General features: G+C 37.5%; 1 pseudogene; it reads left to right on the top strand.

Moving 5' to 3' along the window:
- Positions 1 to 5,525: 5,525 nt before the first annotated feature.
- LOC101788204 (ETS translocation variant 5-like) lies at positions 5,526 to 17,970 on the top strand (annotated as a pseudogene).
- Positions 17,971 to 24,179: the final 6,209 nt, after the last annotated feature.

The raw sequence follows: 24,179 nt of genomic DNA, 5'->3' as shown, positions 1-24,179 counted from the left end.
TCCCCAGCCCCTGTCCTTTCATTTCTATTCCAACCCTCAGGCCATATTTTCAATTATCTCCTTCATAGAAAGTTAACACAACTTCTGACCACGCATCCAGGCCTCCTTTTAGACCTCAGTTTATGTTTCTAAAGTACCTTCAAATTTATTGTGCAAAACCTTTTTGTAAAATTATAACTTCACTGTTCCAAAGATTATCTGTTTCGGTGACTAAATATGCATTGAATAGAATTACTGTAGGACTCAGCAATGCCTCTGGAGAGTACAGGTGCAAAGAAAATGAAATCAACAGCTCATAGAGATGTCTGTGTGTTCATGTGCATTGTAGCTTCCGTCACGATAGGCAAGATATGGAAACAACCCAAGTGTACATTGGCAAAAAATGGGCAAAAAGCTACTGTGCCACACAGACTGAAACATTATTCAGCCTTGAAAAAGGAGATGGTTCTGTCATTTATGACAATCTGGATGACATTTATGCTGGGAATTAATTGAGACATATACACAAAAATACTGCATGATAGCATCCATGAAATCTAAAAATGTCAAACATATAGAAACACTGTAATGGTGGTTAGTAGGGGTGGGTAGGGGTAGAAATGGAAAGATATGAGTCAAGAGTTTAAATATGTCTAGAGGTCCAATGTGCTGCATCAGATAATAGTACTATTTTAGATATTGAAAATTTGCTAGTAGAGTAGACTTTAGGTGTTCTAGCCCATCACCCACACAGACATACGGACACACACAGAGCAGTTGTGAGGGAAGGCATAGATGTGTTATTTGCTTAGAGGAATTATTTGACTAAATGCAGCAAAACATCATGTGCAATAAACAGTTTTTGCTATGTGCTCATGACTCTCATAAACTCTGAAGTACAAATGTGCTTTGTATAATAACAGAAGTATTTTCCTAAGTCTAAGTTAGCTTCTTAGAATTCCTTCCCTCCTTACACTAAAATTTCTTACCATTTTCAAAACCCAGATAAATCAGCATCTACATGACACTTTTCTTTATTATATCTGATCATATTTTCTTCATATTAAGTCCTATATTATTTATTTTTGAGTAACTATTTGTAAATTAATTACTTGATAGTTTGTAGCCTCTTCCATTGCTAAGTTTAACAGTAATTTGATGATTTTTATTTGTTCTTATATTTTCATTTAGTTGTGCATGTTCTCAGGTTATTGATTAAATCTTAACCTTCTTCACAATCTCATACTGTATGCTATTAAGAATTTCCAATATAAATAGTACAAATGGTAAGTAATATTTGTCTCATTTAACTTGGCAAATATGTTAAATGTACTTTTTCTACTTTAATTTAAAGTCAATATGGATATAAAACAGTTTTAAGTATTTTTATATAGTTTATTTTTATGTATGCATTTCAACCTTGTATCCTATTCAAAATTTATCCTTGCAATTTCTAAATCTCATTTATCTTTAACAGTTCCCAGAAGAATTATTGTTAAAAATGTGATCCAGTGAGGTCTCCTGAGAGAAGAACTATGTCCTTCAAAATAATTTCACCACAATACATTTTCTGTCTCAGAAGATTTCTATTTTTGTCAGTTTGGTTTCAAGGCAAACCTTGAATGCTAATGTAGGAAAATAAAATATTGTGCTAGTGATAAAAAATTCCATTAGATAATATTCTGTATTTATGTTGAGTAATGAGCTAATTCAAAGTTTCAATGTAATAAAGTATTTTTTAAAATAAAAGTTCCTGTAGTGATTGCATAGTTTCCCATTGCTATAATAACAAATTACATGAGACTTAGTGGATTCAAACAACACAGGTTTATGTGTCATTCTAGCTGTGTAGATCAGAAGATTGACCTGAGTCTCACTGGGCTAAAATGAAAACATCTTAAGGTCGAGTTCCTTCCTGGAGAAGCTAGGGGAGAGTGTTTTTCTTGCTCTTTCCAGCTTTGTAGACCACTGACATTCCTTGACCTCCTTCCTCTCCATCTTCAAAACCAGCAGTGCTGAAGAACAAGTCCTTCTCCTGCCTTCTCTCTGCTTTTAATCTTTCATAGTCACTTCTCTTTTGAGCACAGGCGAAGGACAGCTTAATTTTAAGGACTCTTACATTTGTAGTGGGTCAATCTAGATAATCCAATTATCCCTGCATTTCAGGGTCCTTAACTACTTACACTGATGATGAGGTCTTTCTTCTCTTCCAGCTGAGCTAATACATTCGTGAATTCCAGGGATGAGGAGATGGACATCTCTGAGGAGTCAATATTCTGTTTCCTACAGTAATCTATTTTATACATGTATGATATTTAGTCTATTTTCAATGGAATATTTCAGCATTACTAATAATGATTTTACATTCCCTACAACTATAAAATCATAGAATTTGAAGAGTTCATGGGGGTCACTTGACAGCAGTCTCAGGGGTTCTCATCTCTGAGTTACACCATTGCATAGTTCCCTCCTGCACTGAATATGGGTTGGCTTTGTGACAAGTGGAATATGGTGATATGAGACCGAGTGTTTTCTGAGGCTGAGTCATAGATAACATCATGGCTTTTGCCTTTGTTTTCAACACTGGGAGAAATTAGCTGCCATGCAGCAAGGACCCTCAAGCAGCCTCAAGAAGAGGCTCCTGGGAGAGGAATCAGGTCTTCCACCAACAATTGGCACCATCTTGGTTGTCCTCTGGGTGAAATACCTTGGCAGAGAACCCTTCAATCCCAGTGAAGCTACGAGATGACAGTCCTGGCTGATATCTAGACTGTAAGTGCATGACAGGCTCTGGGTCAGACAGGGTTGGCCTCTCAGATTCCTCACCCATGGACACTCTAGGAGGTAAGAAATACCCACTGTTTGCTGGCTCACAGTTTGAGGTGATTTGTAACACAGCAATAGGTAACTAATGTATCATCTAATCAACCATTTTCAACATGCATTCTGAGAAGCACTAATTCTGCTATACACTATTTTAAGCAATATCCTTAATTCTAGTAATTTTAAGAATACTGCATTTTCTGTGTCTACTCTTAGACAATTAAAATATACATTAACCATGAATGTCTTCTGCAAAATTTGATCTGTTTTAATTATGCCGTTTAGAAAGTAAGAAATTGGGTGGTAGAGAAGTCTTAGTTTTCTCAGTGTCTTAATTAACGTAGCAAACATTAGTGTATGGCATAATAAAACTAAAACTCAGACCTCCTAAGTCCTATGTCTTTTAAAAGTGAGGATCAAGATTTGCCTTAGGGCACTGTGTGAGTAGATTGTACGTAGCAATATCCAGGAAGCAATATCTATTTCCCTTTGACTCACTTCTGCCCTCCCACTGGACTGTCGGAGTGTTTATAATTTTAATACAACCACAAAAGGAAAAACTGTTACTTTACCAGTTGCTTGTAATTTAGGATGAAGTTTGATAGAAAAATATGTAATAAACGAGGAGCTTATCAGAGGACACAATACTTCCTTCCTCTTCCGAGGCTCCCCTCTGTGTTTTAGAGGTCACACTTTGATGTTCCTCTGGCCACATTCTTCCTTTGGGGTGAGAAGTCTGTGAGGGCTAAAGGCACTTTCCCACTGAAATCTGGCTAAATTCACATTCCCTCTTCCAAACTGGTTCAGATCCTGACATCCCAGAATTCTCTTTTCATAGGACTCTGATCCTAAACTCATGGCTGGAACAAGCATCTTCCATGAGGCCATCTAAGACAAACTGTGCCTCAGTGCATAAAGTGATCCCCAAATTGTCCAAGAGATACAACTGTTTCATTTCTTGGAAGAGGGTAGGGTGTAAACAAATCCTCAGAATCCTTGCAGTGTAGGTAAGCTGAGATTGGAAAGAGTAAGAAAATTTCTTGAGAGCTGGGGCTTGAGAGCTTGTTCTCCTGGAGCTTTAGATTTTAGAAACACACATTGAGTCTGTATGTTTTGAACTAATACTAAGCCTGCCAAGTTATTATCTCAAGGTAGTATATTTGTCAAGGTAAGTGGATGGAAAATATTTCTTCAATAGTTTTTAGCTGGATTCACAGCTTTTAAATATTTACACACTTGGCATTTGGATAACCATTTGTACTCTTTTTCTATCTCAGCAGCTTTATTGGCAGGCTGGCCAAGCACCCGTGTGTGGACACATAGGCACATGTTTGTGGAAGGGATGGATATACAGTGAGCAAGGAAGTGATGTGCAGTAGACTCTAATGAAAATCAATTTTCCAGCATTGCTTCTGGCTGTGGACTTTTCATTGCTCTGGTGATTTCTAGGAAGATTTAAAGATAGTCAATGCCTACAAATACACTCATCAGCAGTTAAATTCCTGGGTTGGAGTTCTCATTTTAGCCAAAGGAACCTAACTGTAGACTTATTCCAATTCTTCATATGTCCTTTGTCCTTAATTCTACTAGCTCGGCATTTATAAAATGTATTTTGAAGATCAACAACATCAGCATTACCAAGGACTTTGTTGGGGAACAAAGTCTGGCTATTGTTTACCCTGCAACCTTAGGCTAGGCCGAACAACTGTTTAGCAAGAGAAGCTGTCACTAAGATTTGGGAACTGAAATCTTAGCCTGTACTGACCTCTTGATGGAGTTGATCAAACAAATAGACTCAAACTTTTCTTTTCTCCTGACCCATTGGTTCAATAGACATCAGACAAATCCTATTGAGAAAAATGACACGATTTTATAATTCCAAAAATGAGAACTTGTGCTCTGAGTTTTTTCTACAATAACATAATTGTTAGATGTTATGGTAATTCTTAAACTTATCTGGGTGGTCCCTTTTGATAATGCTTTCTCTCTTTTGAATTTCTTTGTTTTTATATTTAGCTATAGCTCCAAATTATAGATTTTGATATTGCTGTTTTCCAGGCCTAAAACCCCTGGGAGGTGTTTTTACTAAGGACTAAAATGTCATAAAGTAGAATCAATAAATTAAGTTAATTCTGAGCTTCAGAGTTGGAGGGTAAAAAGAGAAAAACACAACTATTTTCCTGCATGCAATTTAATTTCCAGAAGGAAAACAAATCTATTGCTTCTTTTATTTTTCTTGTTTTGTTTTTTAGTTTGATCAAATTCTCTGATCACAATAGCAATTTAAATCCACTCATGTACTCTGATATTCACTGTGAATTGAATAATAAAAAAAATGTTTTTGTCTAGTGGCAGGAAGAGTAGAGAATTAGTTATATTAATCTCTGAACTTTAAAATTGGGTTAATATTGATTAACTTACTTATTGATGCTTAATATAATTTTACTTTATATGTACTTAGAAATAAAGCGAACCTATATACAATAGAGGACAGCAAGAAAGCTGCTATGGTTTGGATAAGTTTACACCAAAGTTCCATATATTGAAGATTTGGACCCCAGCCCATGCTACTGAGAGAGGCAGGACCCATCAAGGGGAAGTTAGGTCATTGGGAGCGTGCCCTTAAAGAGGATTTTGGCACTATGACCCCTTCCTCTCTCTCTCTTTTCTGCTTCCTCACTGCCACAAGGTGAATAGACTTCCTCTACTGCATGCTCCCTGCCATGATCTACTGTGCCACTATTGGACCAAAGGATCAGGGCCAAGTGGTCATGGACCGAAGCCTCTGGAACTGTAAGCTGAAATAAACCTTTATTCTCTTTAAGTTTATTATCATAGGTATTTATTACAGTTACATAAAGCTAACTAAGATAGGAATTACATCTACAGGTCTTCTGGGATCAAAGAAGATGTGTCAAGGGATAATTCGTGCAGCTTGGCCATTGGTGTTTTCCTTGCCTTAGTCCTCCACTGTCTCAGCGTGAATATTATAGCTGATGCTATTGCTTATTCAGGCGAATGTGAAAGGAAGCTGATGCCAGTCTATCATAACTATTAATTCTCCTATGGGCATTGCTGATCTGAGAAGTCACTTCTCTCAATAACCAGGTTCTTTTCCTAAAGTATGCAACACATTCAGTGAGTAAAGTTGAATGGGGTGTGGTTTACACTTATTGGTTTGTTTTTATAGTTATTTTTGCTTATGTTTTAGATTTATACTTTGTTTCTACAAATATACTTTAAGCTCTGAAAGATCAAGCTTATTTATTTCTTTTGTGTTTCTACCATCAGTATTTTTCTACCATCTAGTATTTTTCTATTCTTAGTGGAAATTAAATAAATTAATTTGAAATAAGAAACAGTAAATTTTACTTGAGAAATATCAGATTATATACCAATGTTACAAGGCTGTATGCAATTCATACAGTGAAAAGGGAAGTTCTTTCAGGGTAGTTCCCTTAATTTCATAGATATATCTTAACAAGTAAGTTTTGAATTTTTTTATCTCATCAAATGATTTCTGTGTATATATTAAAATACTTAAGCTCAAACATTCATATTAAAATGTAGTTTTACTGTGAATTCAATTTAGAGAAAATAAATAGCAAATTAATGGTTCTTGCAGATTTTACAGAAAAAATGAAGTTTTGGGCAGAGAAAAATCTAAAGTATGATCATCAGGGAAATTTTTCTCGGTTCTCTACTTACAAAAACTTTCAAGTTGCAGTCTTCATTGACTTTAATGTATTATGTATATTTAAATGCTGTTTTTCTCACTGAAATTAATGTCTAAAATTGGAGAATAAGTAAGGACAATTTATATATCTTTTTCAATCTGATATAATTAAATTAACTCTATACTTTGATCCCACCTGTTTTGAAAAGACTGAATCTGTTGACAACTATTGTGTAATATTATATATCTTCACTGTGCTAGACTCTAGGAAATGACTATTAAAGAAAGAACAGGTAAAGATAGGTTAATTAGATGGAATTTTGTCTTTATGTTTCTAATTGTTAACCCATGTAGATAGGAATATAACAAGAATATTGAAACCTGACCCCCTTGAAAAAAGACAACATTCTCAGTAACAAAAACATGTGGAAAATCTGTATCTCTCATTTCAGAACAAATACTGTTCAAGTATATAACAAATATTTATCATTTGCTTTCCATGGACAAAGTATCTTTGTAGGAGTTTTGATTACAAGCATGAATTTTAAAAACAAATTTCCTTGCTCCAAAGTGGTTTATAGTCCTCGTAGAAGGAGATAAAGTAAAAAATACAGAAATAAATATAAGCTTATTTATAACCCTTTTACAATGAGTGTCTGACATTATGTACAATTGACAGACTCTGGGGTACACTTGGTTAAGCTTTTTTAAAGTTATAAATTCATACTTGAATATGAAATTTAATTAACATATCCTGAACAATAGAAGTAGAAACTGGCGAGATTAAGAAGTGGTAGCCACACTTCTACTGGCATGTAGAGTTAAATAAACTCACTCTTACTAGATACAAAATAATTAGCTAACCTATACTGAGAAGGTCAGGTATCTCATAGTATCTCATGAATGCAAAAAATATGGCTATAATTATAAAATAACACTGTAATTTTGTACCTACAAGGTTAATTTTGTATTACTAAGGTAAATTGAGACCCTGGATGTCTCAACCTTGTGTGATTTAACGTACAATCATGGAGCAATATTTTTAGCTTGCTCTTCAGCTACCCCTTGGAGGATACAGAAGAAGGATGTCGAGTGCATATTGATGCACTGTCTGGACAGCTGGAGGTACCCTCCAGTGGGTAAGGACCATGAATGTGCTATAAAAGCAAAATGAAGGGACTGCAATTTGTGTATTCCAACAATATTTGTGAAGCTCCAGACACCTACAGGAGATTAATCCTCCTCTATCCTTCTGGGATAGGTCTATAGTATGCAATTTTATTGCATTTTACAGGTGGGATAAATAACTAGCTTCAGGTTGGTTGCAGAGGAGAGAATAAAACAGAGCTCTTTTTTATTTTGTATCCCATAATTTAGCCACTGCTTTCCCTAAACAAGCCATTATAGTCTGTCTTACGAAAGTCTCAAGTTATTTCTAATTATGAGATCTTCTCTTTTAGATTTTGGGGGTAGGCCACTTTTTCCATGTCACCACAACACTGGCCACACAGTAGGTGCTGCAGGTAGGACTTGGTATTTATTTTTAAGTCTCTAACATTTTTATTTTGTAAGAGTAGCTGATGCTGCCTGGAAAAATACACAACATCACATGAGTGTTGATTCATGTGCTTTCTGTGACTAATGGCACAGTCCGTACTGACTTCTGCATTGATGGGCCTGTGCCTCTGTAACACATTTTTCTCACTTGGAACAACAAAGGTGTAATTTCTGACTTTTACAAATGAGAGGTGCTGTAGAATAAGCAAAAACTAGCTTCAACTCCTTCGAGAAACTTATTATGTAGATATATGTTATTGTGAGCATAAATAATAATAATTTATTTTCTGAGGTATAATGCCAGAGAAGAAGTCATTTAAATAGGCAAACATTTGATAGTTGTATGGAGGTTTCATCAAACCCAGTCTCTATTCAGAGATAATAGATATCTAAATGAATTTTTCTCTTTCATGAATTCACCTTAAGGTTTAGAAGCAAATGCATTGTTAAAAACATCTGACAATAATAAGAAAAATTTTTCTAAAATCTTTATAGTTTGCTAAATTTATAGCATGAATGCAAGTAGAGAATTACAATCCTTTGGAAAATTTGATTTATTCTTTTTAATATATTCTTTCCTTCAAGTTAGAAGACCGATTCCAAATCTCTCAGTCTTGTTAGTCGTGGGTTTTTATTAGACTTAAGATGCCTTGGTTGTGAGTATAGCTTTTATATTCTTTGATCTCAGGAAAGAGAAAGTTGTCTTTCTCTTTTTGCAGACAGCATTATAATTATAACTTTAAAAGACTAAAAGAGCATCAGTAAAGCTCGTACTTGAGTGATATTTGTAATGCTTTAATAATGTTTGTTAATAAATGAAGAGTGTCTAAATTCTATTAATGAGCTGCACGTTAACAAAATGAGATTCTTGGAAAGCTAGAACTAAAAAGGGTATACAGTGACTTTCACTTGTCTAAAGAATTAGTGCATTGAAGAAGACTAATATATTCAGTTTTGTCCCAAAAGGTTGGAATGCAAATTTCAGGAGCAAGTTACAGTGAAGTAAATATTACTTCAACATATGGAAGGAATTTCTAGTAATGTTGCCAAACACAAAACATTCATCCTCTGTTAGCAATACTTTGGAGAGTGTTCCTTCATCCTCCCCCCTTGGCTTTCAGGGTGTTTCAGCTCCAGAATTTTGGCAGTTCCTTTCTTACTGCAAAACACTGAAAACAAAATTCTTGTTTCTTAAATGGACGTCTTCTTCCTGTTTCTCAAAATTTGTTAGCTAAAGTGACATTCCTTTTAGCTCCAAGTATAAAAATGTTCAACCCTCTTTTCTCTTTGCTATCTATCTCTCTTAAATCTCTATGACTTGTCACTGATGTTTATAGAGCCTTATTTCTCAATGTCATTCTCAGTGATTATATTATTTATTCCCATTATCTACAAACTAATCGATGCCTTCATCATTATAGACCCAGAATCATGATTTTCTTAATATTTGCTTATCCATTCCTTACTCTGTGGCTTCCTGGAAGCATCACTTGTACTGTTTTACTTTCATTAAGAATGTGACACTTTCCTATTCCTATTAAGGTAGCTCAGCTTTTGCTCATTCCAGTAATTAAAATCTTATCTTCACCCTCTCAGTATTTTCTCTTGCTAATTCCAACCATCAGGCAGCTCATCATCTTTCACTCTTAGAATCCAACACATTTAAACAAATCATAGGTAGAAGTATAAGTGAGCCCTTCATCTTTAATCTCCATCCAACACTTTTTCTACCATGACCTTCCTTTATTCTGGAACTCCCTTAAAACTCACTATTTGATCTGTGTCAAAAGGGCATCCACTTTTAAAAATCACTATCCGCTAGTTTTCTTTAAATGTGTATATGAAAGTCATAAATATTAACTTGCTAGCCAGCTTTAAAACTATGACTTTCTTTTTATATTTCAGCTTTCCACAGAATCTAAAGCAATGCATGTCAAGAACAGTTACTGAATACACATTACATTCCTATCAAATGATGGAATCAAAATTATGTGTAGTGGCTGCTAAATGAAGGAAAAGATATTTAAGGTATTGATAGGTACAAGTACTTGTACTGAATCTCTTGGAAACAGGCATGAGTAGCAATAGAGTTTTTTTCCTCTTGGTCCATTTTGATGAGTAGTAAGTATGTCATGGGCTATTAGCCCCTGACATATTTTGGGTTAAGTAAGATTGCTCTCTGCACATAATTCTCATTTTGCAGGGAGAGAGCTTTAGGCTTTATTACATCTGAAATACTATGAAGCACATCATCTTGACTTTGATTTTTTACAATGTACTCAAGATGAACCAGAGATTTTAGTGAATTTGATTCATATCATCAGTTCATTTATTAGTGGATATGATGATGGAGTCATAAACCTGTCAGCCCAGGTGGCACTAATGAACTCCTTTTGTGAACTCCCTCAGTAATGAGGGTGATATTTGAATTGAAATGGGTACTGTGTCTTCACTTCCAAAGGGTGCAAGGCCTGCACTTGTAGGTGACAGATCTTGTCCTCAGCAGTGATTGACACATCCTTCATATAATGCCATTGCCCTGACATTCATCCCCAGGATTTTTATTTTAGATTCATCTACATCTTAATCTTAGTTTCTTATTTTTATTGGATGTTTTAGGCAAAGTCTTCTAGAGTAAACAGAGAACAAGAAATAGCAAATATAAATCTGATTCATAGAGAAGACTTTTAATTTTTAATGTCTTAGCCTTTAAAGAATCTATCACAGACATACTGAGCACAGAATGGCTGTCTACACCACATTAAATAATTAGCAGTTTGCCAGCATCATACCAACAACATCAACGCCATGGATCATATAATTGAAAGTCTGCCGTGGAGGCTGACATTAATAATTATAGAAAAGGTTATTTAATTATAGATGAAAGCAATGCTATCAGGAAAATGTGCATTGTGCTATGAGAGCATGGAATGGGAAGCTGATGAGTCTGTGGGATGGGTGTTATGATTTGTGTCTAGATGTCCTTTCCAAAGCCTTGTGTATTCGTAGGGCTTTTCCAGAGGCAGGTGGATCTAGCGTGTGTGATGCTGGGATTCAGAGTGTACGATTAGCCATCCATCCACTAATTGGCTTGGAATAGTCCTGGTTAGGTCTGAGGGTGTGAGTGCCGACCCACCCTCCTGATAGCCTGCATAAAATATAGGGAACAGAAAGAGGCTCTTTTGTCTCTCCTCTTGTTGCTTTTGCTGTCTCCTGCCCACTATGAACTGCTGCTCTCCACTGCAAAGTCACCCTACCTTGGGCCAGCTGATTTTGGACTGAAACTTCTATAAACTGTGAGCTTGATAAACCTGATCCCCTTTGCTTCTGGGTGTCGGGAGTATTTTGTCTCAGTCATGAAAAAAGTAACTAAGACAGAAGTAGGGCAGGGGAAGCTTCTCTGAAGAGATATTCCAACAGGTACTGGAAGTCCGAGTAGATGAACATAAAAGAGTGTTGGTGGGAGTGGAATTTTAAGGCAAATCTAACAACGTGTTTACAGACAAGGAGTTAGCTCTTTAGAGAAAAGAAAACAGGCACCCCTACACCTTAATATAACAAGAAAAGAAAAAGGAATTGTGTGTTTAGGTAGAAAGGTGAGCAGAATCCATGCATGAAAGGTCTTATCCATGAAAATGAGGACTTTGAATTTTATACTAAGAACAGTGGGAGGCCCTCCTCTAGTGACGTAATGTTTTAAAGATTACTCTGAAAAGAGAAAAAAGTAGGATCCAAAGACCAGTGAGGAAGGTTTCACCATTGTTCTGGAGAAACAGGGTGGTGCTTGAATGATGACTGTGATGGAGCAGGTGGAGAAAATAAAACAGATTTAAGATATAATAGGGAGGCAGAACTTGGAAGAGAGAGGAGCTGTTCTGTAAGATGCTTGGCAGGCAAACTGGGGGAAGAGCACTGTCACTGACCCAGGAGGAACTGTGGAGGAGAAGCAGGATTGGGAGTCTAGGCGTGGCTGGTTTGAGTCGGGGTTGCCTGGGAAGTGTGTGGGAGGAAGGAGTTTGGCCAGAGAAGGAAGAGCTGTGAGGATGGGCCTGACAAGGACACAGCAGTTGAGCCACCCTCCATGTTTTTTCTTTCTACAGTTGAGGTCAGTTTCAGCGTAACCTGGATGCTCAAAACAGACATACAAACAAAAAATAAAAACCACCGCATACAAATCCAGACCCAGAAACATAGGCAGATAGAATGGATCCAGTGCGGCCTCCTGAGTGTGGAAAAGGGAATGTGTGGATCACATGGCAAAGTTTACGTGGCTCCCTTTGAGTCCGGCTCTTCCCATGGACTCTTTGCAGCAGCAGCTGCCGCATCTTACCCTTCTCCTACAACCTTATTCTCACCCCGTCTTCTACAGCAAATCCTTTATTTCTCTAAGCTCAGTTTTTCCTTGTTTCCTGTCACTTGTAGTTGGGGCCACTGTTGAGTCTTCTACAGCAAAACAAAGATCTATTTCAGAAGTGAGCTAATAAAGGTGGTAGATATGCAAAGAAGAAGAAAGACTGTACATAATAAACATCTTCCATGCAAATAAACATATTCAAGGCTATGCAAAGAATAAAAGTGTATTTGTAACACTAAATGGCTCAGAACTGGAACGAGCAGCATTACAGGAGCTATTGGCTGGTAACGTATGCATGGTGGGGTGGTGGAGGACAGAAGGCAAACAAGAATATTTAGAGCCTGTACACAAAGGTCCAGGGGTTTAAGAAAAATTTGATGACCAATTAATCAAATCTGTTACAGGCTCATTTGCATACTGGAGAGATGAATGATTAAATATTCCTTAAGGAAAAAAAAAAAAGGAAACTTACATATACTTTTACCCAAGGGAAAACTGGCATTCCCTAACTTATGTACCAGGCTCTGTTATGGATTTCTTTTGCCTAGACACAACAATATCATGGGTCTTTTCTTTTCATTTTTACTACTACATCTATTTCTTCTCAGAGTAGGTGTTAGTAATATGGATGAATAATCCTATTTCCATAGGACTCACACGTTCCATATTTCCTAGTAACCTTGAAATGTTGGAAGATAGTCTCACTTCAAGAGTATTACATTGAAAGTAACAAAACTAAATTCCTTAGAGACAAGTGGATAAATTAAGTCAGTCTTTAGTGGATGGTAGAAAAGTCCATGTCTTGAGAGGGAGTACATGACTCTGACTCTTGAAAGAAGTTATGATTTTAAACAGAAAGACACGGTAAGTAAGGTAGGACTCTTAAATAGTGATCCTATTTGTTGAGTGGCTGACTGACAGAAAAGAAAAATTGGCAGTTAATTATATTTTGCATTAAAATTAGCGTGTATCAGAAAGGGAAATGGGCAATTAATTATACTTTGTATCATGCTAGCATTTTCTTACATTGCTAACCCCAGGTGAGGGTGGGGGCAGACACAAGAGCGGGGATGTAGCCCTTGAAAATTTACCATGCACCGGATTTAACTAACTTGGATCCAGCTGGAGGAGAAAATTGTAAACTGTAAAGTGTTACTGCCTACCCACCTTCAAAGAGCTGTGACCAGTTTTTGCTTTGAACAATAAATAATTTGATGTAGGCAGCTAGCATTTGCTTTGCTACACCCATGAGCTTCACAGAATGATTCAACATTTTAATTATTTTTCTATTCACTAACAGTGAATCCTCTTATCTTCCTGCTGGTCTGCTTGGGTCTGAGGATCTGAATGACAATCTGTGGATTACGAGAATCAGGCTGGTCAGCACAATGTGTCAGAGGGCTTTTTAAAGGCTGACTTGAGTTGGTCTTAGACAAGGCCAAGGAAAGGAGTGGGATGTTTTGCTGTTTGGATAAAGCAAAACAAGGAGGGGAGGCAAGAGTCAGGGAGAGCTCACAGCTAGATGTCCAGGCCCTCACTGACACTCCTTGCCCTTTCAAAGACGGGGTGTGCAAACCAAGCTTCCCTCTGCCAATAAAATGCTGACAGTTTGCGGATCCTTTGCATCACGATTTATCTCAGCAAAGAAACAGGTGGCTTTAAGGGAAAGTATTGGGTGATTTGTCAGGCGTTTGGCAGCACCCTGCCCCGAACAGTGAAAGGCCAGTACGCAGCAGCAGCAGCAGCAGCAGCAGTGCCCAGGCTGTTTTAAAGAATGGGAAGATGTGAATGGTGGTGCAGATGTAGTTGACAGTAAATCAGATTTGATTTCCCCTCTGAGAGCACAAAATGAACCTTGTCGTTATCAGGAAGAGAAATGAAATCTTTAAATATTTCTCAGTGTTTTGTCTTCTCTGCCTTTCTGGGTGATTTAACATAAAATTTCCCCAAAGTAAGAAGTGCAGGTATTATTTCATTTCATTTCAAAGATAAACTTCACAGTTTTCCCCTATAAATTACTTGAAAGCCCCCGATTTGCAATTGTAGAGGTTGCTTAAGATCAATGGCGTTTTAAAGGAAAATATTAGCAAAAATGTGCTGTGTTTTGTCCCCTGAAATAGTACAGGAATAGTCTACCATTTATGAGAAAATAGCAGAAGGGCCAAAAGAAGTTACTTATAAAGGATTTGAGGTAACTGTGATGCCAAAGATTTGCTTTTTTTTTTTTTTTTACTGAACTTTTGACTGCATATTTCTTATGTGAAGTACTTCTTATTTGCTTTTTAGTACTTCTTATTTGCTTTTTAATCATTTCCTCAGTGCTACTTAATTAAATGGAAATGAGACTTTGCAGGCACAAAATTTTTATTAAGATCTAAAATGTCATTTAAAAAAAAAAACCCAGCAATGACAACCCTAATACAACTATAATGACCCCAATCCAAATGACCCAGAGAGAACCAGAACTAACATTCTTGGGTGCATCTCTATGGACTTTCTATGAGTACATTCTATTAAAATTTGCATCTTTCATTTTCAGTTGTAGTGTATCAAAGAATGAAGCTTTGCACATTTTTGTTCTTTGGTTTCAGGGCTCAAAAATTAAGATTTAAATGAGTTGATTTGCAAGCTGTGTTCAAGTGTTTTATTTGCAAGTGTTTTATTGTAGAAAGGATATCCAGTTTTTCTTTATTTCCACTAATAAAAGAAAAAGAAAGATGAACTGCCTAATGCAACATAATGTATTCAGGTTATGTATGAGAAACAATTTCTTGATGTTATTAGTTACAGGAAAAATACCATATTGATCTTTAATACTTCACTAGTTCCAACAGAATGCCATGCAAAAAGGATCTTACTTGTTGACTGACTTGACTAAATGCTAAGCAGTGAAAGGCTCTTCCTAAATTCCTAATTGATGCAGTACCATATTATAGCAAACAAACTTCTCAATGGAAAACAACCCCAAGAAAATGCCATAAAGAATTATAGATAGCAGAACTGTAATGTCTTGGAAAGAGTAAAACTGTTTAATGATTTTCTATTGTCCCATATTTCTCTATATTCCATGTACTCTAGGAAACAGATCTTGGCATCTTTGTGGAAAGTTTGTGTTCAGGTTGACTAGAACTTTTATATGCTAGTGTCAAGTGCATTGTCATGACCTGATCCCATTCATAATAAGCTTGTGAGGCAACATTATCATGTCTATAGTATAGATTCAACAACAGAGTGGTATTTGATATTCAGTAGCATCTGCCATGGGCCATGCATTGCACTGGTGATGAACATTATTGGAATTCATAGATGAAATCCTTGTCTCCTTAAAGCTCATATTGTAACAGGGGAAATAGAAAATTGGTGAGATTAATAAATAAGTTATATTGAATATGTAAAGTTGAAAAATAAAGAGGAGAAAGAGACAGTATTCTGATAAAAGATTTGATGAGCTTCAAACCCAGGTGTTTTGTTTTTGTATTTGGGGTATGGGGTATGTTGCACCACATGTAAGGAACAACACCTCAGGCAGGGGACCAAGGCTCACAGTAACAGCAATAAGTCATGATGATGGATGTGTCATGTGTGCTTGAGATGCGATGAGAATGCTCTTCCTCTTCCAAACCTGTAACTCCCGTCTGGACATCAGAAAAGTACCAGACAGGGCTGGGGATACAGCTCAGTGGCACAGCGCCTGTCTAGCAAGTGTGAGGTCTTGAGTTCAATTCCAGGTACCAGAAAAAGAAAGAGAGAGAGAGAGAGAGAGAGAGAGAGAGAGAGAGAGAGAGAGAGATCAGATAAAGCTCATTGAGGAATATTCTGTAAAATATCTGAGCAATCTTACTAAGAAGCATCTAGTATCATTGTGGTAGGAATGTGTGTATTTCAGAGAATCTGAAAAAGGCAAAGAAACAGACATTTCTTAGATGTTCTAAAAAAAACTTAGTTCTTTTGCTATCTTGATTTTAGCTCAGTAAGACTTGAATAAGACTTTTGACCTATTGATTTATAAAAAAGAAGCCACTGTAAATCTAATACTCAACTTTCCTTATTTCTCTTTTTTTCTGGAAGATTATGACTTTATACTGTTTTAAACCACTAAGTTCGTGGCGATGTTTTATTGCAGCAAAAGAGACCTAATACAACCATCAAAAAGAAAAAACAGTCTGAGAAACTGTCATAGCTGAAAGGAGTCTAAGGTCACTTATTCACTAAATGTAATGAGGTGTTTTGGATGGGTTCTTGGAACAGAAAATAGAACATTATAGTTAAGAACTAAGGACATTGGCAAGAGGTAGGGACTTTAATTATAATATGTCAACTATTAGTTCATTAATTGTGACAAATGTACCCTACCAAAGGACAATATTAGTAAAGGAAAATCTGGTTATGGGTTCCATGGGAACTCTGTGCTATCCTTTAGTTTTTCTGTAAATCTAAAGCTGGTATAAAATATTTGACAATAAGCAAAATGAATGTCCAAGGATCTCAACCACTACTGATATGGTGTTCCAGTGTTTGTAAGTGAAAACATCCCAATGGATTCTTCCAATGATTACTTTATTGAGTATCTGCTGGGTGTTGGGGTGAGGCAGAGAATATGAAAATGAATCAGTCAAGATCTCCTAGTTTGGCCTTTGCAGTCCGCTGTAGATGCCAAAGATAATGCCTGAAAACCAGTATCTACTGGAACAGAGATTTCAGAGACAACTGGCTGAACCCTGCCCTCCCTTCCCTCCCCAGTCAGGAGTGCCCAGGGATAATTGTCCCAGTTACCACAGGCAGATGTCGGAGTAAATTGTTCCTGCAGCACCTCCTCCTTCTCAGGGACTCAAACAAGGATACCATAACCCACTCTATGAACATGGAGTCCTTGGAATGCTGGTTCCCCCAGTGCATTGGTTCCAGTCACCAGTGGGAATCAAGCAGGAGTCCTGAGATCACTGCATTAATTCAGAAGTGCCTAACTGACAGTCATCCTACTTGACAGGGGGATATTTTTCCAGCAGCCATGAAGATTTTTCACATGAAAAAGCTCCACGGTCATACTTCCACGAGATTTGAATTGTGCCTGAGTGACTGGAAGGCAAAATCAAGAAGGAGCCGACCGTGTTATGGGGAAGGACCCCCTTGCCAGAGGTGAGGCTCACTCCAGCTGTGGCAGTTCCTGGTCACCCTGCTTGATGACCCAGCCAATGCCCATTTCACTGCCTGGACAGGCTGAGGCATGGAGTTCAAACTGATAGAACCAGAGGAGGCTGCTCGGCACTGGGGCATCCTGAAGAACCAGCCAGTCACGAACTGGGACAAGCTGAGTCGTTCTCTACGCTGTTACTATGGAAAGGGCATCATGCAGAAGGTGGCTGGGGAGCGACAGGTTTATAAATCTGTTTATGACCTGGACGCCCTTTTCTCCATGGTCTTCCTAGATAATCAATGCCCATTCCTGAAGGCAGAGTCTGAATGCCCCCTGAGTGAGGAGGACACCCTGTCCCTAACCCACTTTGAGGACAGCCCTGCTTATCTCCTGGAAGTGGATCACTGCTCCCCAACAAAGCCTATCTCCTCTGCTACAGGCTTGTGACTTCTTTTTTCAATTATCTGTGCAAATGGGAGCCCTTCTGTGTAAAGGCATTTACTTGTCCAGGATTAGTGCAGCAGCCTCCCCTACCCCGAAGGCTTTGCTTACTGAGTTTCTGAGTGGCTGAGCAGTCAAACCCTAGAGCTAGCAGTTCCCATTCAGCAAGTGAGGGCAGTGGCTGTTTCTAAAGCTTGCCCTTTGAGTATTATCGGGAACTGGAGCCAGCTCTGGACTGACATCCTTATACTCAGATACCTTGGCTGGGAGTGGGAACAGGGAGGGGCAAAAAAGTCACCCAGAGGTGGTGACTCTGAAAAGGTTTCTGGAAGAGATGGGAATGGAGCCTCCTTACCACCATGGACAACGTATGCAAAGCAGTACCTTGTTCTGGTTTGTACCCATAAAAAGGACTCAGTCTGTGGCAATCTGCACTAATCCTGGACAACTAAATGCCTTTACACAGAAGGGCTCCCATTTGCACAATTTATTGAAAAAAGAAGTCACAAGCCCATAGCAGAGGAGACAGGCTTTGTTGGGGAGGCTCAGAACAGGTCATTAAGATTAAAAATACATTTGGGGATTTGTAGAGCTCTTCTGGCTCACTCTGGATGCTCCCCTTTGGTCCAGGAAAGAGGGACTCAGGACAGCTGTTACCCACTCCCTGGTTCTCAAATCATAAACCACCAGTTCTCTTGGGAATCTTCTGGCCATATGGTCACCAAATAGAGCAAGCCCCTCTCTCTCCCTCGTCAAATGGCTGAAGGTGGTTGGCTTTCATTTTAGAAGTGCAATTAACACTTTTGGCAATATTTTGTTTTGTTTTGATTTTGGGGGATTATTTTGTCTTGGCAATTGTTTTGGAAAAACAGTTTATAAACTGACTTTTGTAGTTTTGGTATTTAAAAAGAAAACCTTTTGGTAACTGCAGTGTGTCCCTTAGGCAGGGCTGCATCAACTTCCTATAACACTGCAGCTTGAGAGAGGTTTTGCTGGGGCTCCCCCACCACTTCCCCGGCTGTGTGAAAGCCTGCTTTGCTGCCTGTCCTATGCCCACTGCGCCAGACAACCTGACAGAACATTCACACCCAAGTTGGATACTTTTGCAGTGTGCAGGGAAGCCTGGACACAAGCTTGGATCCTGTATGTGTAGCACACTGTGTTCACTATGTGTACATACTATGTACATACCATGTGTCGTGTCCATTTGGATCCTTGTCACCTGGTAGGAACTCCATGGCTTCTTCTTTGGACACAGTTGATGGTGGCTGCCATTTCATCAGTTAGTTTACCTTTTTCTTAAATCTTGGACTGTAAACCCCGCATAACAATTCAGTGGGATTAGACTTACCCATGCCATTGACACGTAAGACAGTGCTAGCACTGTGGTTTTCCCCCACTTTCTTTATCTTAGAATTTCTTCTGATTGCTGTATCCTAGTGGTGAAGTTTAAAGCAAGCAAGCTAGAGTTTCTTGCAAGTTGAGTTCAAAGTAGAGAAGTCGCTAGGAAGTGGTAGTACCTTGCCACCTGTTCTTGTTGATGAGCGCTCTGTGAGCCCTACAGTATGCTCAACACGTGAAGAATGCCCATGTGTGTAAAAGGAGACAGTGCTGACTCTGTGAGTGTGAGACACTTGCTGGGAAACGCTGCTCTGTGACACAGTGCTCCATGGTCCCCTGAACAACCAGCAGCACACTGGTAAGGAAGGGCACAGGGACATAGCAGGTGTCTTACAGTGATGAAGACATGAAGTCTTCCTCTCCTGGAAGCTCATTAGCCCACGAAAGTGATGAACCTGTTGCTTGGGTCTTAATTAGCATTGTATTCTAATTGAAGCTCTCTTCCTAAACCATATTTATAGCTTTCTAATCTACACATAGTCTGTATACACAGACTCATATTTTACCTCCAGATGGCTAGAGATTTGTTATAAATGCTGTATGGAATTTTTCCCTTTCTTTGCTTAGATTGGTTTGGGATTTTTGTTCGGTTTTTTTTGATGAATTTGTGTTGGCTTAGCAAGTATGAACATAATCTTCTGTACTCTGAGCTTCCCACTTCGCTGCTGTAACTACGAGGCCTGAGTTTGCAGACATGGGGTGGAGGCGTCCCCATTGTGTTCCCGCTGGACTCCTGCACCTCCCAGATGGTTTTTATTCCTTTTGTAGTTCTTTGGGAATTGGTTCATTTGCTTCTTTTCCAGAGTGTGGAAACTCTACAGTGCAGAAAGTCTTTAACTTGCTGGTTGATTTTAAATGCTTCCCCCTGGGCAGGGCTGTGTGCATCTTGCCAAGCTGCGTTATAGTCTGTACTCTGTACAATAAAGAAGTTTGCTTTAAAAAATCCCCTAGGTTTAAGGAACTCTAATTGGGAAGCCCACCTGTTTGTGAGTTGCTGCAATGCAGTGAGAAAGCAGTAAAAGGGAAAACAATTCACGCCTAAAGTTCAAAGGTACTTCTACTTGGGGACAGTGTGAAGGACGTGGCAGGTGTATATATCATTTTGGAGAATAACCAGGATTTCTACACACATGCTTGAAGAAGGAGAAGACTGACAAGCCAAACATTTTTGAAGCAAGACTTAGAAAAGGAGGTGTTAGCGGGGAATACACAGGCTTTAAGTGCTTTGAAGACTGGGATTATGTCTGTCTTACCTGTAACTATATCCTCATTGTTTCTGACAGAACACACAGCAGTTGCTTTCCATGTACCTGTTGACTAAGTGGAAGAGAAATAGTTGAGAAATAAGTTGTGAGAATCCTTAACATCAAATTACTGAGCTTAGCTACTTAAGGTTTTCGAAGAAAATAATATTATTTGGGTATTTCAAAGAGATGAATCTGGCTAGGAAAAAAATCAAAGAAAGAAAACAAAAAGCAATGCTATTAAATGAAAAGAGAGAGGAAGGAAAATACTAAACCTGTACAGGCAAGAAATTGCAATTAATTTTATTTATTTTCTGACAAATCTGCTTGACTCTTTTTGTTAAAAGTTTGATTTTATTTACCAAAATTTAATACTTCGTATGTTCTCTAAGATTGTCCACAGGATAACATATTATTACACATAATACATATTATGTTCAATTCTAATTTTTTTTGGTATTGATTCTCTCAATTTTTGAATTTCATGTTTTCCTCTTTTTTCCTAGCTTTTCTGAAGTATATCCTCCAAACAGCTTACCATAGTATCTGGGAAGTAATATTTTAAAGAGATTGTATGTCTACATGAGACTGTTCAAATTAATACATCATATATATATATATATATATATATATATATATATATATGCCTAGTCAAAAATCAGTTTTCTTCAGAATTCTGAAAACTAGTCAGATATAAGTTTTATGCCTTTTTGATTTCTGATCTTTTGTATGTAATAAGTTTGTTTTCTGTGGGTTTTTAGGATTTTTTTAAAAATTGATGTTCTGAAACTTTACTAGTGTGTGTCTCTGGGTGGATATTTCTTTCTCATTTTCCAAGTGTTTATCTTTTGTTCTATTTTCTGGCAGTTATTTCCCCTAGTTTCAACTTCGAACAATTCAATTGAGCACAAATATTTTATATACTTAATCTGCTTATGCTATTTATTTTGTGAAGAATTCTAAAGGTATAACATTGGTTCTTATATCATGGATAAAATCTTTTACCTTTCTGAGACTATTAATTATGGCTTTGAGGAAGCTTTCATTCTGTGTTCATTTCCCCATTGCTTTTATTTAGTCTTTCATGTCCTCAAATGTCTAGTGATTCTTGACTTCCATTCAATCTGACTTAAAGTTCTATGCGTTCAGGTGAGACTTCTCTATGGTGTTTCACTGGTTGCACTGGCACCCTTAAGTGTCAAATGTGTAGATCTTTTCTTTAGGCCAGCTCAGAGGAAAATCCTCCCATCTCTGATCCTCTGCCCAGGAGTGCTGCTAAAAGCAGGAATCTTGAATGTCCCTGAGTGGTCCATGTGTTGAAAGTTTTGTTCTCAACAAACAGTGGTATTGGGTGGGGGGCTGTCCTTCAAAAGGTAGGGTCTGTGGTAGGAAGTTAGGTCACTGGGGACCTGAAAAGAATATTGGGACTCTGAACTCTTCTCTCTCTCTCTCTCTCTCTCTCTCTCTCTCTCTCTCTCTCTCTCTGTCTCTGTCTCCCTGTGTGTGTGTGTGTGTGTCTCTCTGTCTCTCTCTGTCTTTTGATTCCTAATATTGTATGTGTATAAGCCTCCTCTGTCAAATGCTCCTACCATGACATACCATACTGCCATAAGCCCAAAGCATCAGGGTCAAGGAACAAATAAGTGTCATATTTTGGTAGTTCAAATTAACTCAGACAAGGTCAAATTTTGCTGCCCAAGGAGAGCTTTAAGCATTTTGTAGTTTTCAGAAATTTTATATTTAAAAGTTGCAAAAACAAACAATCAAAAAAGAAAGAAAGGAAGGAAGAAAGAAAGAAAGAAAGAAAAGATAAGAGTTATTGAAAATATCTCTCACTCTGGTCCACTAAAGAATTCCTGAAATTCCCAGATTTTCTGGAAATTTCAAGTATGAAATCCATACCTATCTTTTTGACTTCTCCATTTGTATGCTTTGGGTTCTCATTTTTGCCCCCTGCCTTGTTAAATCACTGCTCATCTACCTTCTTTCCATCTTTTAAAATATAATTAATGCATATCTTTTTTGCTTTTGTATCTTCCACCATTCTGTTTGAGCATATATGTCTTTATCTGTTTTATTCCTTTTAGGTTTTCTTAGTAATATCTTGATTATGACCTGAATTCCAGCTGCTTATGCTTCTAGATAATCTCAGATACAGGTTTAACTATTAAAAACTTCTGGAAGAAATATCACAACATCCTTTCCTGTATGGAGTTCATTGAGAAATCTTGGTCAATGTCTCCCTAGGACACTGAGAGAGACTTTGAAGTCTGTGTAGAGGAGCCTGAGTGTTCATTGACAACTTGAGTTATAACTGGCCCTCAGGAATGAATTGAATTTGTAAGTCAAAGGTTCACTGTTACCAGATGGGTCCAATTTGTCATGCTTTGTTGTAAGTCACATGCTGAGGTCGACCAAAACCCTGAGATCAAAATAAAATTTAGTTTGTTTTGTTAATGGAATTCTAGTTATATAATCATATACTCTCACTTTAATTAAAAAGAGTGAATTATAGGGAAAATAGTAAAGGATATTAATTTTTGTAAAAATTTTTACTACCTGAAGCCCTTCAGAAGCGGCATCTCTATTTTTGAGGTATTCATAGGCTCATTAACACTGCTGGGTTGTAGCAGGTTAAATTTGTTCCTCTAGCTCCTCGGTGTCTTCCTTTCTCATGTAGACATATCCTAATTTCCAGAGCATCTATTATTTTATACTGCAAAAGAATGGGTGGTATCTAGTATGACAAAAATGTGTTATGTGAAAATCTCCAGAGGAAAATTTATTCTGGATTATCCTAGGAGGCCACTTAATGAGGAATTTTGAAATTAGATCCACAGAGATGGTAATGTGATGATGGAGCACAGAGCCAGCAGGTAACACTCCAATGGATGCCAACAGCCACCAGAAGCTGCAAGAGAGAATATAGAGATTCTTGAGTGGGAATGCAGCCCCAGACCCAATTCTGGACTCTTTGGCCTATGGTGTCATGAGTGCCTTGATTTCTTTTGTTTTAAGCCACTCATTTTGTGACACTTAGAGCATTCCCCTGAAATTGTTATACTGGCTATACAATGTTTTAGCAACCTTCTGAGTGAGAATAAAGTCTTTCTGTGTGATAAACAGGAATTTTAAGTTTCTGTTTAGGTAAATTGTCCTTTTCAGTGGGCTTTAGTTTTAAAATTTGAAAATTGAGAGTGGTGGTCAATTCTTTAAAATATTTCTAATTTTTCATACTATTCTGTACAAGTGTTAATATAAGGAGACACGTGACCAATTTATATCACTTTAAAAATGAATATGTAAATAAATCCTAAGTGAGACTAATAATATTATTGCTATGCCCCAGCATTTCAAAAGTAAACTTTTGTGTCCTTGATTTTTTCTTTTAGATAACTATTTAGATGTGTTCACATATAAAAGCAATAATATATCTTATATGGACCACTTGTTTAATTTGTTAATAATATCTAATCTAAGCTTAATTTTGGCATGAAGTTTTTGGTTATATAGGCTATTTTACTTTGCAGATATTTATATTAATCTTATAAAGAGATTATATGAAAATCA

This window comes from Cavia porcellus, unplaced genomic scaffold (assembly GCF_034190915.1).
Source record: "Cavia porcellus strain 051 isolate PalLab524CR breed Dunkin Hartley unplaced genomic scaffold, mCavPor4.1 scaffold_14, whole genome shotgun sequence".
In the NCBI taxonomy this organism is placed as follows: domain Eukaryota; kingdom Metazoa; phylum Chordata; class Mammalia; order Rodentia; family Caviidae; genus Cavia; species Cavia porcellus.
The sequence above is the reverse complement of the archived record's forward strand: the minus strand, read 5'-3'. Positions and strand labels throughout refer to the sequence as shown.